Below are 18,136 nucleotides of genomic sequence, written 5' to 3'. Positions count from 1 at the left end.
ATTCTTAAAAAGATATCTTTTATTAAAAACAGGTACTATCAAGGTACTATCACTTAAATATAACAGCTCCCTATGCCCCCCCTCTGGATACTATCTTGATAGGATACCGTCTGTGCTTTAGATAACAAAAATATTTAACTTATTGGCACCCCTTCTTTAAAAACAAATCGAGGTATTATGATTTAAATATTATAGCTCACTACTCCCCCCCCTCTCTCGATACCACCTTGATAAAATACCGTCTCTGCTTTAAATTAGACAAAGAAAAATTGGGGATCCCTGCTTTCAATAAAAAAAAATTCGAGATATTATCATTTAAATGTAATACTTCCCTCCCCCCCCCCCCCCTCTGGATACCACATTGATAGGATATTGTCTCAGCTTTCATTAAAAAAATAAGTTACTTAATAATTAACTAGGTCACTATATGGTTCAAACAAACACGCAAAATAACGTTAAAAAGCTTAGTGTTCCTTGAAAAAAATTGAGGGTATGAGTAAGGGGGTAAAAAGACAACAACAAAAATGTCGAAATTACTCATATATAACTCAAATTATTGGAAAACTGAGTCATAGATTTGCCGTGGCATTCAATAAGATCCAAAGAATACAATTAAAAGGGAGCACGCACAAAAGCCAAATTAGGTCAGTAGCCTTTGAGAAATCGCAAAATACCCAAGACAATGAACAAGTCCTAATGGGGGGCCTTGGGTCTATCAAAATATTTCAATGGTTTCCTAGGGAATTTGATATCATTTTCTTCTGTCTCCATTTTAAATGAAAAAAATAATTAACCTTTTGGCATCCCCGCTTTCAATAAAAAAATGAGGTATTATCATTTAAAAATGATAGCCCCCGACCCCCCCTCCTATAGGCAATAATTTACAATTTATTTTTTAATAATATTTTTTTGGTAAATTACAGTTCAATATTTAATTACCAAAACTTGTACATAGCTTAGTCTATAGCTAAATTTGTCACAATAGAAGGTTTTTTTTTTTGGGATTCAACTTGAAAATAAAATTCTTGACTACAGACGATGTAAGAAATAGCGATTGGGAAACTGCGTTCGAAATGATTTGAACTCATTTCATAAAGACAATCCTGTTTTTTGTCAACATATGAAGAACTGTGTATATTGCAATATTTGCAATTGCATCTCTCTTTTTTATGCTAAGTAACATTTGGCAGGGAAATTCACTGGTGATAAATCGCTAGGGGTGGCACCGTGATTGCGTGGTTTTCGGGGATTCGGGGAACCAAATTTTTTTTTGGGGAGACGCATAGATTTTCTGGGAAATACCCGAAAATTCGGGGATCTAAACCACACAATCAGGAAAATCGAAATACTTAACCACACAAGAAGGAAAAGCTCCGAATTTGCGGTTGACGCAAAAAAGAATTGCCGCAAAATTAATTTGAAATCGACCGAACGCCGCCACCTCTCTTGGCGGCGGTGTGCCTGCGGTGCACCCGCGGCGTTACGACACATCGGTAGCACCAGGCCTCGCGTCAGCGGCGTTTGGTCGATCCGCCGGCGCGGCGTCGGGGTCTAGCTGGAGCAAGTATCCTAAAATGGTATCTTGCATACCATCTAGCGCTTGGTCATCATCAAAATATATTCTGACACATCAGAATAGTCACTTTCTGAACTTGAGGTCATATTTTTTCACAAAATGTATTTTCACTAATATATATATAACAATCAACACATTTTGTAAATTTGAATTTTCACAAATGAAAAACAGTGTCGGATTCGTAGGAAATAGTTTTCGCTAATATTATTCAGCTCCGAAATTTATCGTTGTTTTATTATTGACGACACTGTTTTGCGAATTTATTCAAACTAAAAATGCTAATAGCAGCTATACAAAAACTCGTAGGAAACCCGGATTTTCAGGTATGAATAGACCTAAAATAGATTAAGAGGGCTAAATGTGTTTTCATTTTGGTGTCCTTGGTACTTTAAGGGTTCCTTGAAGGGGTCAAAATACAGTTTGTGAGGGTAGTGACTAGTATATTCAAAAAGAGCATTAAAAGTCGTATCGAGTGGTATGCACGTCTTCTAACAGCAAATTGGTCGAGAAAACGAAAAATTTATTCAGCTTTCAAGTTCACGCAAAAGGGTGACGTTCAATTAATTGCCATCGTTTCATTTTTTTAAATGCCATCAAAGGTAGAATCATGGCTGCTCTTGAAATCAAGTGACAAGATGTCACTTAAATGGTTCCTTGAAGAGGCCAAACTAGAGTTTCTCAGGATAGTGATTAGAAAATTCAAAAAGAGCATTAAAAGTCGTATCGAGTGGTATGCACGTCTTCTAGCAGCAAATTGGTCGAGAAGACGAAAAATTTATTCAGCTTTCAAGTTCACGCAAAAGGGTGACGTTCAAATTAATTGCCATCGTTTCATTTTTTTAAATGCCATCAAAGCTAGAATCATGGCTGTTCTTGAAATCAAGTGACAAGGTGTCACTTTAAGGGTTCCTTGAAGAGGTCAAACTAGAGTTTCTGAGGATAGTGATTAGAAAATTCAAAAAGAGCATTAAAAGTCGTATCGAGGGGTATGCACGTCTTCTAGCAGCAAATTGGCAGAGAAAACGAAAAATTTATTCAGCTTTCAAGTTCACGCAAAAGGGTGACGTTCAAATTAATTGCCGTCGTTTTTTGTTGTTTTTTTTTAAAAACATCAAAATGCAGAATCAAGGCTGCTTTTGAAATTAAGTGACAAGGTGTCACTTTAAGGATTCCTTGAAGGGGTCAAAATAGAGTTTGTGAGGGTAGTGATTAGTATATTCAAAAAGAGCATTAACAGTCGTATCGAGTGGTATGCACGTCTTCTAACAGCAAATTGGTCGAGAAAACGAAAAATTTATTCAGCTTTCAAGTTCACGCAAAAGGGTGACGTTCAATTAATTGCCATCGTTTCATTTTTTTAAATGCCATCAAAGGTAGAATCATGGCTGCTCTTGAAATCAAGTGACAAGATGTCACTTTAATGGTTCCTTGAAGAGGCCAAACTAGAGTTTCTCAGGATAGTGATTAGAAAATTCAAAAAGAGCATTAAAAGTCGTATCGAGTGGTATGCACGTCTTCTAGCAGCAAATTGGTCGAGAAAACGAAAAATTTATTCAGCTTTCAAGTTCACGCAAAAGGGTGACGTTCAAATTAATTGCCGTCGTGTTTTTTTGTTTTTTTTAAATACCATCAAAAGGCAGAATCATGGCTGCTTTTGAAATTAAGTGGCAAGGTGTCACTTTAAGGATTCCTTGAAGGGGTCAAAATAGAGTTTGTGAGGGTAGTGATTAGTATATTCAAAAAGAGCATTAAAAGTCGTGTCGAGTGGTATGCACGTCTTCTAGCAGCAAATTGGCATAGAAAACTAAAAATTTATTCAGCTTTCAAGTTCACGCAAAAGGGTGACATTCAAATTAATTGCCGTCGTTTTTTTTTGTTTTGTTTAAACACCATCAAAAGGCAGAATCATGGCTGCTTTTGAAATTAAGTGACAAGGTGTCACTTTAAGGATTCCTTGAAGGGGTCAAAATAGAGTTTGTGAGGGTAGTGATTATTATATTCAAAATGAGCATTAAAAGTCGTGTCGAGTGGTATGCACGTCTTCTAGCAGCAAATTGGCAGAGAAAACGAAAAATTTATTCAGCTTTCAAGTTCACGCAAAAGGGTGACGTTCAAATTAATTGCCGTCGTTTTTTTTTGTTTTTTTTTAATACCATCAAAAGGCAGAATCATGGCTGCTTTTGAAATTAAGTGACAAGGTGTCACTTTAAGGATTCTTTGAAGGGGTCAAAATAGAGTTTGTGAGGGTAGTGATTAGTATATTCAAAAAGAGCATTAACAGTCGTATCGAGTGGTATGCACGTCTTCTAACAGCAAATTGGTCGAGAAAACAAAAAATTTATTCAGCTTTCAAGTTCACGCAAAAGGGTGACGTTCAATTAATTGCCATCGTTTCATTTTTTTAAATGCCATCAAAGGTAGAATCATGGCTGCTCTTGAAATCAAGTGACAAGATGTCACTTTAATGGTTCCTTGAAGAGGCCAAACTAGAGTTTCTCAGGATAGTGATTAGAAAATTCAAAAAGAGCATTAAAAGTCGTATCGAGTGGTATGCACGTCTTCTAGCAGCAAATTGTTCGAGAAAACGAAAAATTTATTCAGCTTTCAAGTTCACGCAAAAGGGTGACGTTCAAATTAATTGCCGTCGTTTTTTTTTTTTGTTTTGTTTAAATACCATCAAAAGGCAGAATCATGGCTGCGTTTGAAATTAAGTGACAAGGTGTCACTTTAAAGATTCCTTGAAAGGGTCAAAATAGAGTTTGTGAGAGGAGTGATTATTATATTCAAAATGAGCATTAACAGTCGTATCGAGTGGTATGCACGTCTTCTAGCAGAAAATTGGCAGAGAAAACGAAAAATTTATTCAGCTTTCAAGTTCACGCAAAAGGGTGACGTTCAAATTAATTGCTGTCGTTTTTTTTGTTTTGTTTTAAAACCATCAAAAGGCAGAATCATGGCTGCTTTTGAAATTAAGTGACAAGGTGTCACTTTAAGGATTCCTTGAAGGGGTCAAAATAGAGTTTGTGAGGGTAGTGATTATTATATTCAAAATGAGCATTAAAAGTCGTGTCGAGTGGTATGCACGTCTTCTAGCAGCAAATTGGCAGAGAAAACGAAAAATTTATTCAGCTTTCAAGTTCACGCAAAAGGGTGACGTTCAAATTAATTGCCATCGTTTCATTTTTTTAAATGCCATCAAAGCTAGAATCATGGCTGCTCTTGATATCAAGTGACAAGGTGTCACTTTAATGGTTCCTTGAAGAGGTCAAACTAGAGTTTCTGAGGATAGTGATTAGAAAATTCAAAAAGAGCATTAAAAGTCGTATCGAGTGGTATGCACGTCTTCTAGCAGCAAATTGGTCGAGAAAACGAAAAATTTATTCAGCTTTCAAGTTCACGCAAAAGGGTGACGTTCAAATTAATTGCTGTCTTTTTTTTTGTTTTGTTTAAACACCATCAAAAGGCAGAATCATTGCTGCTTTTGAAATTAAGTGACAAGGTGTCACTTTAAGGATTCCTTGAAGGGGTCAAAATAGAGTTTGTGAGGGGAGTGATTATTATATTCAAAATGAGCATTAACAGTCGTATCGAGTGGTATGCACGTCTTCTAGCCGCAAACTGGTCGAGAAAACGAAAAACTTATTCAGCTTTCAAGTTCACGCAAAAGGGTGACGTTCAAATTAATTGCCGTCGTTTTTTTTTTTAAATGCCATCAAAGCTAGAATCATGGCTGCTCTTGATATCAAGTGACAAGGTGTCACTTTAATGGTTCCTTGAAGAGGTCAACCTAGAGTTTCTGAGGTTAGTGATTAGAAAATTCAAAAAGAGCATTAAAAGTCGTATCGAGGGGTATGCACGTCTTCTAGCAGCAAATTGGTCGATAAAACGAAAAATTTATTCAGCTTTCAAGTTCACGCAAAAGGGTGACATTCAAATTAATTGCCGTCGTGTTTTTTTTTTTTTGTTTAAATAACATCAAAAGGCAGAATCATGGCTGCGTTTGAAATTAAGTGACAAGGTGTCACTTTAAAGATTCCTTGAAAGGGTCAAAATAGAGTTTGTGAGAGGAGTGATTATTATATTCAAAATGAGCATTAACAGTCGTCTCGAGTGGTATGCACGTCTTCTAGCAGAAAATTGGCAGAGAAAACGAAAAATTTATTCAGCTTTCAAGTTCACGCAAAAGGGTGACGTTCAAATTAATTGCCGTCGTTTTTTTTGTTTTGTTTAAACACCATCAAAATGCAGTATAAAGGCTGCTTTTGAAATTAAGTGACAAGGTGTCACTTTAAGGATTCCTTGAAGGGGTCAAAATAGAGTTTGTGAGGGGAGTGATTATTATATTCAAAATGAGCATTAAAAGTCGTGTCGAGTGGTATGCACGTCTTCTAGCCGCAAACAGGTCGAGAAAACAAAAAAATTATTCAGCTTTCAAGTTCACGCAAAAGGGTGACGTTCAAATTAATTGCCATCGTTTCATTTTTTAAATACCGTCAAAGGTAGAATCATGGCTGTTATTGAAATCCAGGGACAAGGTGTCACTTTAAGGGTTCCTTAAAGGGGTCAAAATAAAGTTTGTGAGGGTAGTGATTAGTATATTCAAAAAGAGCATTAAAAGTCGTATCGAGTGGTATGCACGTCTTCTAGCAGCAAATTGTTCGAGAAAACGAAAAATTTATTCAGCTTTCAAGTTCACGCAAAAGGGTGACGATCAAATTAATTGCCATCGTTTCATTTTTTAAATACCGTCAAAGGTAGAATCATGGCTGTTATTGAAATCCAGGGACAAGGTGTCACTTTAAGGGTTCCTTAAAGGGGTCAAAATAAAGTTTGTGAGGGTAGTGATTAGTATATTCAAAAAGAGCATTAAAAGTCGTATCGAGTGGTATGCACGTCTTCTAGCAGCAAATTGGTCGAGAAAACCAAAAATTTATTCAGCTTTCAAGTTCACGCAAAAGGGTGACGTTCAAATTAATTGCCATCGTTTCATTTTTTAAATACCGTCAAAGGTAGAATCATGGCTGTTATTGAAATCCAGGGACAAGGTGTCACTTTAAGGGTTCCTTGAAGGGGTCAAAATAGAGTTTGTGAGGGTAGTGATTAGTAAATTCAAAAAGAGCATTAGCAGTCGTATCGAGTGGTATGCACGTCTTCTAGCAGCAAATTGGTCGAGAAAACGAAAAATTTATTCAACTTTCAAGTACACGCAAAAGGGTGGCGTTAAATTTAATTGCAGTCATTTCATTTTTTTTAAATCATCAAAAGGCAGAATCTTGATTGTTCTTAAAATCAAGTGACAAGGTGTCACTTTAAGGGTTCCTCCAAGGGCCCAAGATAGAGTTTGTGATGGTAGTGATTAGTATATTCAAAAAGAGCATTAAAAGTCGTATCGAGTGGTATGCACGTCTTCTAGCGGCAAATTGATCGAGAAAACGAAAAATTTATTCAGCTTTCAAGTTCACGCAAAAGGGTGACGTTCAAATTAATTGCCATCGTTTCATTTTTTAAATACCGTCAAAGGTAGAATCATGGCTGTTATTGAAATCCAGGGACAAGGTGTCACTTTAAGGGTTCCTTGAAGGGGTCAACATAGAGTTTGTAATGGTAGTGATTAGTATATTCAAAAAGAGCATTAACAGTCGTATCGAGTGGTATGCACGTCTTCTAGCAGCAAATTGGTCGAGAAAAAAAAAAAATTATTAAGCTTTCAAGTTCACGCAAAAGGGTGACGTTCAAATTAATTGCTATCGTTTCATTTTTTAAATACCGTCAAAGGTAGAATCATGGCTGTTATTGAAATCCAGGGACAAGGTGTCACTTGAAGGGTTCCTTGAAGGGGTCAAAATAGAGTTTGTGAGGGTAGTGATTAGTATATTCAAAAAGAGCATTAACAGTCGTATCGAGTGGTATGCACGTCTTCTAGCAGCAAATTGGTCGAGAAAACCAAAAATTTATTCAGCTTTCAAGTTCACGCAAAAGGGTGACGTTCAAATTAATTGCCATCGTTTCATTTTTTAAATACCGTCAAAGGTAGAATCATGGCTGTTATTGAAATCCAGGGACAAGGTGTCACTTTAAGGGTTCCTTGAAGGGGTCAAAATAGAGTTTGTGAGGGTAGTGATTAGTATATTCAAAAAGAGCATTAACAGTCGTATCGAGTGGTATGCACGTCTTCTAGCAGCAAATTGGTCGAGAAAACGAAAAATTTATTCAACTTTCAAGTACACGCAAAAGGGTGGCGTTAAATTTAATTGCCGTCATTTCATTTTTTTTAAATCATCAAAAGGCAGAATCTTGATTGTTCTTAAAATCAAGTGACAAGGTGTCACTTTAAGGGTTCCTCCAAGGGCCCAAGATAGAGTTTGTGATGGTAGTGATTAGTATATTCGAAAAGAGCGTTAAATGTCGTATCGAGTGGTATGTCTTCTAGCAACAAATTAGTCAAGAAAAAAAACGTATTCTACTTTCCAGGAAGCTTTAAAGAGTTCGGTTCTAATCAATGCCGCGAATTCATTAAAAAACACATGTACATATTATAAAACAACAGAATCATGGTTGTTCTTAAAATCTAATTAATATTTGTACAGGCCGTTACATATTAATTATGATTTGGCAACTTTTTTACATCGAAGTCATAATGGCGCACTTATAAAAAAATACACTGTTACACAGTTCCTATTTTTGTCAGTTGTAAATGGTCAGAAAATTTTCAGTTCTTAACCGAACATTTTCTACTCGCTTTTGTTCAATGCTCCTGTATCGAACAAGAGGTTGAGAAATTTATGAGTTGTAGCTTCAGTGGTTTAACGCCAAATGATGGGTAGGAGTATCATGCGTGTTGGTCTGGGCATTGGCATTGGGCTGAGGATAGGTATTAATGGTGCCACACAAGGTGTAAAGTCTCCTAACTCCATTAAAAAGAAATAACATTTTAAACACAGTTGAATAGCTGATAGACTTCATCTTCAAAATTAAGGGATTGAAACTAAAATTTCTCTGTAAGAGACAATTGATCTGTATTTTCTTGTGTTTTCCAGTAATATTTTAGGTCCAAATTCAGTCTGGACAATTTAGGTCTAGGCTAGCTTGAGAAAAACCTGGCCACCTTGACTTTAAGCTACTGACAAAATCCTGCGTTCGGTACCCTCGCCAACATTTTTAAGTACTGAAATTCAAGTATCCAATAATTTACCACGGGCTAAAAAGAAACGCCTAAAAAAAAATGCTAAAAAACACGACAAAAAAAACTCTATATATTTCTTCTCGACAATAGCGCCAATTTTAGCTGTTACAAGTCTCCCATACTCTTCGATGGAAACTATAAAAAAACAAAAAAAAAATCAAATAGAAGTCAACTCTTCAGAAGAGAAGATACTACCAAACGAGAATGAAGAAATGAAAATTAACACCTTATGAATTAAAATTAGTTTATACATCCTTGTGACACTTATTTGAGGCCTTATCTACTTGATTATGGAGAATATATACAAGAAAACCAAACTCTTTGATAGAGACGATGGAACGTAGACAAAGGAAAACGCAAAGCAGAAAAGGAATAAAAATAGGGGATGAACACATTGCAACGCAAAACAGATAGGTGCACCGCGGACATTTGAAGGAGTAGCGAGGACTTCAAAAGAAGGAGAGTTGATATTCCATGTGGGGGAGGGGGTGTCGATCAATATCATAAGCTTTGTAAGCAATAGAGATTTACAAAAACATTGTATGAAATGAGTTTCATTTTTTTTAATGCCATCAAAGGTAGAATCATGGCTGTTCTTGAAATCAAGTGACAAGGTGTCACTTTAAGGGTTCCTTGAAGGAGTCAAAATAGTTTTTGATGATAGTGATTAGTATATTCAAAAAGAGCATTAAAAGTCGTATCGAGTGGTATGCACGTCTTCTAGCAGCAAATTGGTCGAGAAAACGAAAAAATTATTCAGCTTTCAAGTTCACGCCAAAGGGTGGCGTTCAAATAAATTGCCATCGTTTCATTTTTTTAAATGCCATCAAAGGTACAATCATGGCTCGCCTTGAAATCAAGTGACAAGGTGTCACTATAAGGGTGACAAAATTTATTCAGCTTTCAAGTTCACGCAAAAGGGTGACGTTCAAATTAATTGCCGTCGTTTAATTTTTTTAAATACCGTCAAAAGGCAGAATCATGGCTGTTCTTGAAATCAAGCTTTCAAGTTCACGCAAAAGGGTGACGTTCAAATTAATTGCCATCGTTTCATCTTTTTAAATGCCATCAAAGGTACAATCATGGCTGGCCTTGAAATCAAGTGACAAGGTGTCACTTCAACGGTTCCTTGAAGGAGTCAAAATAGAGTTTGTGAGAGTAGTGATTATTATATTGAAAAAGAGCATTAAAAGTCGTATCGAGGGGTATGCACGTCTTCTAGCAGCAAATTGGTCGAGAAAACGAAAAATTTATTCAGCTTTCAAGTTCACGCAAAAGGGTGGCGTTCAAGCAAAAGCTTTCAAGTTCACGCAAAAGGGTGACGTTCAAATTAATTGCCATCGTTTCATCTTTTTAAATGCCATCAAAGGTACAATCATGGCTGGCCTTGAAATCAAGTGACAAGGTGTCACTTCAACGGTTCCTTGAAGGAGTCAAAATAGAGTTTGTGAGAGTAGTGATTATTATATTGAAAAAGAGCATTAAAAGTCGTATCAAGGGGTACGCACGTCTTCTAGCAGCAAATTGGTCGAGAAAACGAAAAATTTATTCAGCTTTCAAGTTCACGCAAAAGGGTGGCGTTCAAATTAATTGCCATCGTTTCATTTTTTTAAATGCCATCAAAGGTACAATCATGGCTGGCCTTGAAATCAAGTGACAAGGTGTCACTTCAACGGTTCCTTGAAGGAGTCAAAATAGAGTTTGTGAGGGTAGTGATTATTATATTGAAAAAGAGCATTAAAAGTCGTATCGAGTGGTACGCACGTCTTCTAACAGCAAATTGGTCGAGAAAACGAAAAATTTATTCAGCTTTCAAGTTCACGCAAAAGGATGGCGTTCAAATTAATTGCCGTCGTTTCATTTTATTTAAATACCATCAAAAGGCAGAATCATGGCTGTTTTTGAAATCAAGTGACAAGGTGTCACTTTAAGGTTTCCTTGAAGGGGTCAAAATTCGTATAGAGATTGGTCGAGAAAACGAAAAATTTATTCAGCTTTCAAGTTCACGGAAAAGGGTAACGTTCAAATTAAATTCCATCGTTTCATTTTTTTAAATGTCATCAAAGGTAGAATCATGGCTGTTCTTGTAATCAAGTGACAAGGTGTCACTAAGGTTTCCTTGAAGGGGTCAAAATAGAGTTTGTGAGGGGAGTGATTATTATATTCAAAATGAGCATTAAAAGTCGTGTCGAGTGGTATGCACGTCTTCTAGCCGCAAACTGGTCGAGAAAACAAAAATTTATTCAGCTTTCAAGTTCACGCAAAAGGGTGACGTTCAAATTAATTGCCGTCGTTTTATTTTATTTAAATACCAAAAAAGGTAGAATCATGGCTGTTCTTGAAATCTAGGGACAAGGTGTAACTTTAAGGGTTCCTTAAAAGGGTCAAAATAAAGTTTGTGAGGGTAATGATTAGTATATTCAAAAAGAGAATTAAAAGTCGTATCGAGTGGTATGCACGTCTTCTAGCAGCAAATTGGTCGAGAAAACAAAAAATTTATTCAGCTTTCAAGTTCACGCAAAAGGGTGACGTTCAAATTAATTGCCATCGTTTTATTTTATTTAAATACCATCAAAGGTAGAATCATGGCTGTTCTTGAAATCTAGGGACAAGGTGTCACTTTAAGGGTTCCTTAAAAGGGTCAAAATAAAGTTTGTGAGGGTAATGATTAGTATATTCAAAAAGAGAATTAAAAGTCGTATCGAGTGGTATGCACGTCTTCTAGCAGCAAATTGTTCGAGAAAACGAAAAATTTATTCAGCTTTCAAGTTCACGCAAAAGGGTGACGTTCAAATTAATTGCCATCGTTTCATTTTTTAAATACCGTCAAAGGAAGAATCATGGCTGTTATTGAAATCCAGGGACAAGGTGTCACTTTAAGGGTTCCTTGAAGGGGTCAAAATAGAGTTTGTGAGGGTAGTGATTAGTATATTCAAAAAGAGCATTAACAGTCGTATCGAGTGGTATACACGTCTTCTAGCAGCAAATTGGTCGAGAAAACGAAAAATTTATTCAGCTTTCAAGTTCACGCAAAAGGGTGACGTTCAAATTAATTGCCATCGTTTCATTTTTTAAATACCGTCAAAGTTAGAATCATGTCTGTTATTGAAATCCAGGGACAAGGTGTCTCTTTAAGGGTTCCTTAAAGGGGTCAAAATAGAGTTTGTGAGGGTAGTGATTAGTAAATTCAAAAAGAGCATTAACAGTCGTATCGAGTGGTATGCACGTCTTCTAGCAGCAAATTGGTCGAGAAAACGAAAAATTTATTCAGCTTTCAAGTTCACGCAAAAGGGTGTCGTTCAAATTAATTGCCATCGTTTCATTTTTTAAATACCGTCAAAGGTAGAATCATGGCTGTTATTGAAATCCAGGGACAAGGTGTCACTTTAAGGGTTCCTTGAAGGGGTCAAAATAGAGTTTGTGAGGGTAGTGATTAGTATATTCAAAAAGAGCATTAACAGTCGTATCGAGTGGTATGCACGTCTTCTAGCAGCAAATTGGCCGAGAAAACGAAAAATTTATTCAGCTTTCAAGTTCACGCAAAAGGGTGGCGTTCAATTTAATTGCCGTCATTTCATTTTTTTTTAAATCATCAAAAGGCAGAATCTTGATTGTTCTTAAAATCAAGTGACAAGGTGTCACTTTAAGGGTTCCTCCAAGGGCCCAAGATAGAGTTTGTGATGGTAGTGATTAGTATATTCGAAAAGAGCGTTAAATGTCGTATCGAGTGGTATGTCTTCTAGCAACAAATTAGTCAAGAAAAGAAAAAACGTATTCTACTTTCCAGGAAGCTTTAAAGAGTTCGGTTCTAATCAATGCCGCGAATTCATTAAAAAACACATGTACATATTATAAAACAACAGAATCATGGTTGTTCTTAAAATCTAATTAATATTTGTACAGGCCGTTACATATTAATTATGATTTGGCAACTTTTTTACATCGAAGTCATAATGGCGCACTTATAAAAAAAATACATTGTTACACAGTTCCTATTTTTGTCAGTTGTAAATGGTCAGAAAATTTTCAGTTCTTAACCGAACATTTTCTACTCGATTTTGTTCAATGCTCCTGTACCGAACAAGAGGTTGAGAAATTTATGAGTTGCAGCTTCAGTGGTTTAACGCCAAATGATGGGTAGGAGTATCATGCGTGTTGGTCTGGGTATTGGCATTGGGATGAGGATAGGTATTACTGGTGCCACACAAGGTGTAAAGTCTCCTAACTCCATTAAAAAGAAATAACATTTTAAACACAGTTGAATAGCTGATAGACTTCATCTTCAAAATTAAGGGATTGAAGCTAAAATTTCTCTGTAAGAGACAATTGATCTGTATTTTCTTGTGTGTTTCCAGTAATATTTTAGGTCCAAATTCAGTCTGGACAATTTAGGTCTAGGCTAGCTTGAGAAAAACCTGGCCACCTTGACTTTAAGCTACTGACAAAATCCTGCGTTCGGTACCCTCGCCAACATTTTTAAGTACTGAAATTCAAGTATGAAATAATTTACCACGGGCTAAAAAGAAACGCCTAAAAAAATGCTAAAAAACACGACAAAAAAAACTCTATATATTTCTTCTCGACAATAGCGCCAATTTTAGCTGTTACAAGTCTCCAATACTCTTCGATGGAAACTATAAAAAAAACAAAAAAAAATCAAATAGAAGTCAACTCTTCAGAAGAGAAGATACTACCAAACGAGAATGAAGAAATGAAAATTAACACCTTATGAATTGAAATTAGTTTATACATCATTGTGACACTTATTTGAGGCCTTATCTACTTGATTATGGAGAATATATACAAGAAAACCAAACTCTTTGATAGAGACGATGGAACGTAGACAAAGGAAAACGCAAAGCAGAAAAGGAATAAAAATAGGGGATGAACACATTGCAACGTAAAACAGATAGGTGCACCGCGGACATTTGAAGGGGTAGCGAGGACTTCAAAAGAAGGAGAGTTGATATTCCATGTGGGGGAGGGGGTGTCGATCAATATCATAAGCTTTGTAAGCAATAGAGATTTACAAAAACATTGTATGAAATGAGTCGAAGGACGTATGACAAATCTAAAAAAGATCTAACAGCATCCTTATTGAGGTACAAAGAGCAATTTCTTCTGGGCAATATTTTGATGACCTCATTCCCGCCACCAAAGCATCAAGGATGCTTGAAGCCATGCATAATTGCACATTATTACCTGTAAATCCTGAGGTAGATTCATAGTGAGTTCTGAGGTAAGAATTTGATAGGCATATTTCAGGACAGTTGCAAACACTATTTTCGTCCTTCCCATAACATCAGGGGGCATTCTGGCCACTAATTTTTCACGGCCCCCTTCAGAGGCTGCCAATCCTTTGGCGTGATTTTCAAAAAACGCTTCAGTTTTCCAGGCTTCAGGGTCTCCACAGTCACAATAGCCTCCGCCAACTGACCTACTAAGTCGGTATCTAAAGGAAAAAGCGCAAACAAAAAATCAAGGTTGTTAATTTGGATGTCAGAAGGGGGAGTGGGTCAATGACCCACTAAGAAACAAGAAGATATTTTAAAAAGAAATCCACTACCAATTTTTTTGAAGTCATGAGCGTGATGCAGGGCCTGCACTTTTTTTTTCCTTTTTTTTTAAATACAGAAAGGGACTCGCATAATATGCAGGGAGTTTCACTGCTTCAAAGACTTATTTTTCTTACCCACAAAGTAGTTTTTTGTTTTTTGTTTTTTTAACTTAAAAAATTAAAAATAGCTAGCTCAACCCTGCTATGCATCGATTCCACATATCTCAAAAAGCTTTTCGAGGTTCGAAATTAATGTAGATAAACGAAACTTGAATTCTTGTGCCGTAAATAAGTTTTTTTGTGCATACTTTGAAATTGTGAGTTTTCATAAAAAAAAAACTTCCGATTTTATTTTCATTTTAATAAATATAAGGAGACATCAAACATAATCATGTATAACTTTAATTAACTTCAGAGTTACCAATCAGAAACTAGATGCCTCAATATATTTCAGTAGAGATGCCTCAGGAGGTCCGGACGGGACTCCATATATGGGCATAGAGTCATTAGTGAGAATGATTGCGTAATCGGTCAATGACCTCTTTCTCCAGGTGTGTTTTTGGCACACCTTCAGCGAATGTTATGATCCAGCAATAGTATTTGTTATTGTTTCCGAGGCAAAATGCCAAGGTCAATGTTGGTGTTGTTTTGTACAGAGTCATTAGGGAGAACAAATGGTTAATGGGGTCAATGTTGTTATCGTTTGAGGCAAAGCTAATGAAATTTCCTTCCTGTTTGAGGCAGATGTTATGATCCGGAAATAGTATTTGTTGTTGTTAGTCTAGCCAGATGTTCTGACAGTCTGGGGAACAGTTAATCAATGTCTGGCAGATGACGTCAAGTTAATTAATGTCTTCGCATTTCCAAAGATAAAAGTCTCCAAGGGAAACAGTTAAATCACAGATGATGTCATGATTGATTGATTGACATGGAAGGGGAATTAATTGGAGTTCTAACAAGAGAATTGATTCACGGGCAGATGTTTGGCATCTCTGCGCTAATGCATTTCAAATTATTTGGAAACCTTTTCCTACGCTAAGATTTCCTACGCTAAGAGTTGATCTACGTACGCGCGCGTACGTAGGCTAACCTAGTCTAACCTAAATTAACCTAACCTAACCTAACCTAGCCTAATCTAACTTAATCTAACCTAATCTACTCTAACCTAAGTGATGCCTACGTAGGTAAATATTTAAATATGTTGAAAATATGTTCCTATAAATTTGAGTTTGGATGGGGGGGGCAGCCCCATACCTAAGAACTTTTCTTTCTAGTCTTGCATATTAAAGTTAAAAATCATAGTTTTCACGCGCTCTCCTGTGAATTGATGCTAGCCACACGTACGTATGCTAACATAGTCTAATCTAAATTAGCCTAACATAATCTAACCTAGCCTATCCATACACCTAACTATTTCTCTGTCTCTAAACTAATCTAATCTAACCTAAGTGATGCCTACGTAGGTAAATATTAAAATAGGAGTAAAATTGGTTCCTAAAAATTTGATTTTTGGATGGGGGGTGGGCACTCCCACACGAAAGAACTTTTATTTATATTCTTGCTTTTTAAATTTAAAACCATATTTTTTACGCCCCACCTGTGAATTGGGTGCTAGCCGCTTTAATTCCCAATCGAATGAGCCCTTTTCAAAGTTTCTGTGGGGACTCCTTCTGTGAGTACTTAGATAATATAAAATGATATATCCAGGGTATTCTTAAACCTGATTCCCCCTCCCCTTGCGCCATTTAAGTTGTAATAGCTCTGATTTGGGGCATATTTCAAAATATCTTTTATCAATGTTTCTTTTTTTTCTTTCTGATTATACATGAAGTATGAAATCACAGAATTGATCAATCTTTGATAGTTTTACAGAAATTCTCACTCCCATCGATGCTTTCCTATGTTCAAAACAAAAATTGAACGCAACAATTAATTAATCTGCAATGAAAGATGTCTTGTTTGACACAATTAGTCTATATAATGTAAGAAGTATTGTTTTGAAAGCATTCTTCGTGAGTGTAAAGTGACAGTTCTATCGAGTGTTAATTGATATATAGAAAGCTAATTATTGTCCTAAAATCAACAGTTTGCACGATTTCGTAAATAAATAACCGTTATGTTAGTATATTTAGGGCTTTGAAAGGGTTTAACAGTCAGTATAGATTGAAATAAGGACAAGATAGAAAATAATGGAAGGTTCTTCAAATGCAATCCCGCCAAAGTTTGATGTGAGTTCAAAAATATGTCTTTTCAGTGTTTTTTCCAACGGAAATATGCAAAATATGATGAAATATAGGTCTTAATATGGCTTTTCAGTGTTTTTTCCAACGGAAATATGCAAAATACAATGAAATTTCGTTTCCTTGGTTCTAATTCATAGCCTTTAATTATGGAAGTCAGGGTTTGGGAAGAAAAAGGAATTTTCGGTGAAAAACTCACAAATATAGCTCTTAATATGGCTTTTCGGTGTGTTTTCCGAAGGAAAATATTCAAATGCAATGAAAATAGGCCCCCCCCCCCAGAAATTTTTGTGTGTAGGGGGGGGGGCCTATGTATCTATGCTAAAAAACTTCGACTGGTTTCAGTATATAAGGTGATTATGCAGAACTGTTCACCAATGACCAGGGTGTCAAAACAGTTCTATATTTTTTAAAGGGGAGATTGGGCATAGGCCTACTTCTTTTGTAGACCTTTATAAATACAACTACTTAGAGCTCCAAAGGGCAACACCAAGCTGCAAAGGGCAAGGCAACTGCAAACGCTCGTTCTCCGCCCTAATATGAGAAAGGTTTCACTAGTTACTGACTCCCATGATGTTCCTATATTTCTTTAAACTCCTTTCCTACACTGGGTGTTTGAAATTATCAGTGCTTATCTTACACTACATTTCTGCATCTTTTTTTATTAATAGTGTTGTTCTCAACGAACATTCGACTTTTTAAAGACTTACTGTTTAAAATCTTTAAAGCCCTGTCTTACTTGGTTTAATAATTGTCTTATGGATTCCATAGCTTGAAGCTTCATGATTGGATTTCGTCTTGTTTGGATTTACGTATGAGAAATGGTATCAATTCATGAAAAAGTTAGAGGGGAGGGTCAGATATATTTCCTAAAACTTATGGGGGCAATGGACAATTTGAATTTTTTCGATGAAAATACCAAAAAGCTATTTTTCAAGCAGAATGCAGTCACTAATTCTTTTCAAAATCCCCCCCCCCATTAATGTCTCTGTGTATATATCCTTATTAACCTTCCTACTAGTATATTTAAGAAGATTAGAAAATACCTCGGCTTTACCTTCATCCTGTTCGATAGCTGCTAAGAACCTGTAATCGAGTATCGCTTCAGTGCGAAGATGAATAAGGAAAATACAAGAATTTCTGCTTAAGCGTTATTAGTGATATTTGATATGGTTCGATACGTTACGAATTTATTATGCCAAATAACAGGAATTAAATTAACGGTTAAATTAAGAGACAATATAATTTAAAAAATTAGTCTTCATTGTCACTTATTTACTAAAATGAGACACAAAATAGTGTCGAAAATGCAAACTGTATTGGCTGGTAGCCACGGTCTTACAAGGCTTGAGTTGTAAGACTATTCGTCTTGTTCGCGTTATCTCCAATATGAGAGGATCCTTATTAGTAATATTTATCAGTTATAATAAACGATTGCACCTTATAAGACAGAGCTCTTTCTATTCCCTTCTTGGTAATGCCAGATAGTCTATTCGTCAAGCGATATGAAAAAAAGAATAAACCTTAGCGCATCCTCTTTGGTGGGAGAAATGGAAGGGCTTGGGGATCCTTTGGGGGCA

The sequence above is a fragment of the Artemia sp. Qi Xiang Cuo genome, chromosome 9 (genome assembly GCF_049724085.1).
Source record: "Artemia sp. Qi Xiang Cuo chromosome 9, ASM4972408v1, whole genome shotgun sequence".
Lineage (NCBI taxonomy): Eukaryota > Metazoa > Arthropoda > Branchiopoda > Anostraca > Artemiidae > Artemia > Artemia sp. Qi Xiang Cuo.
This window is presented reverse-complemented; position numbering follows the sequence as displayed.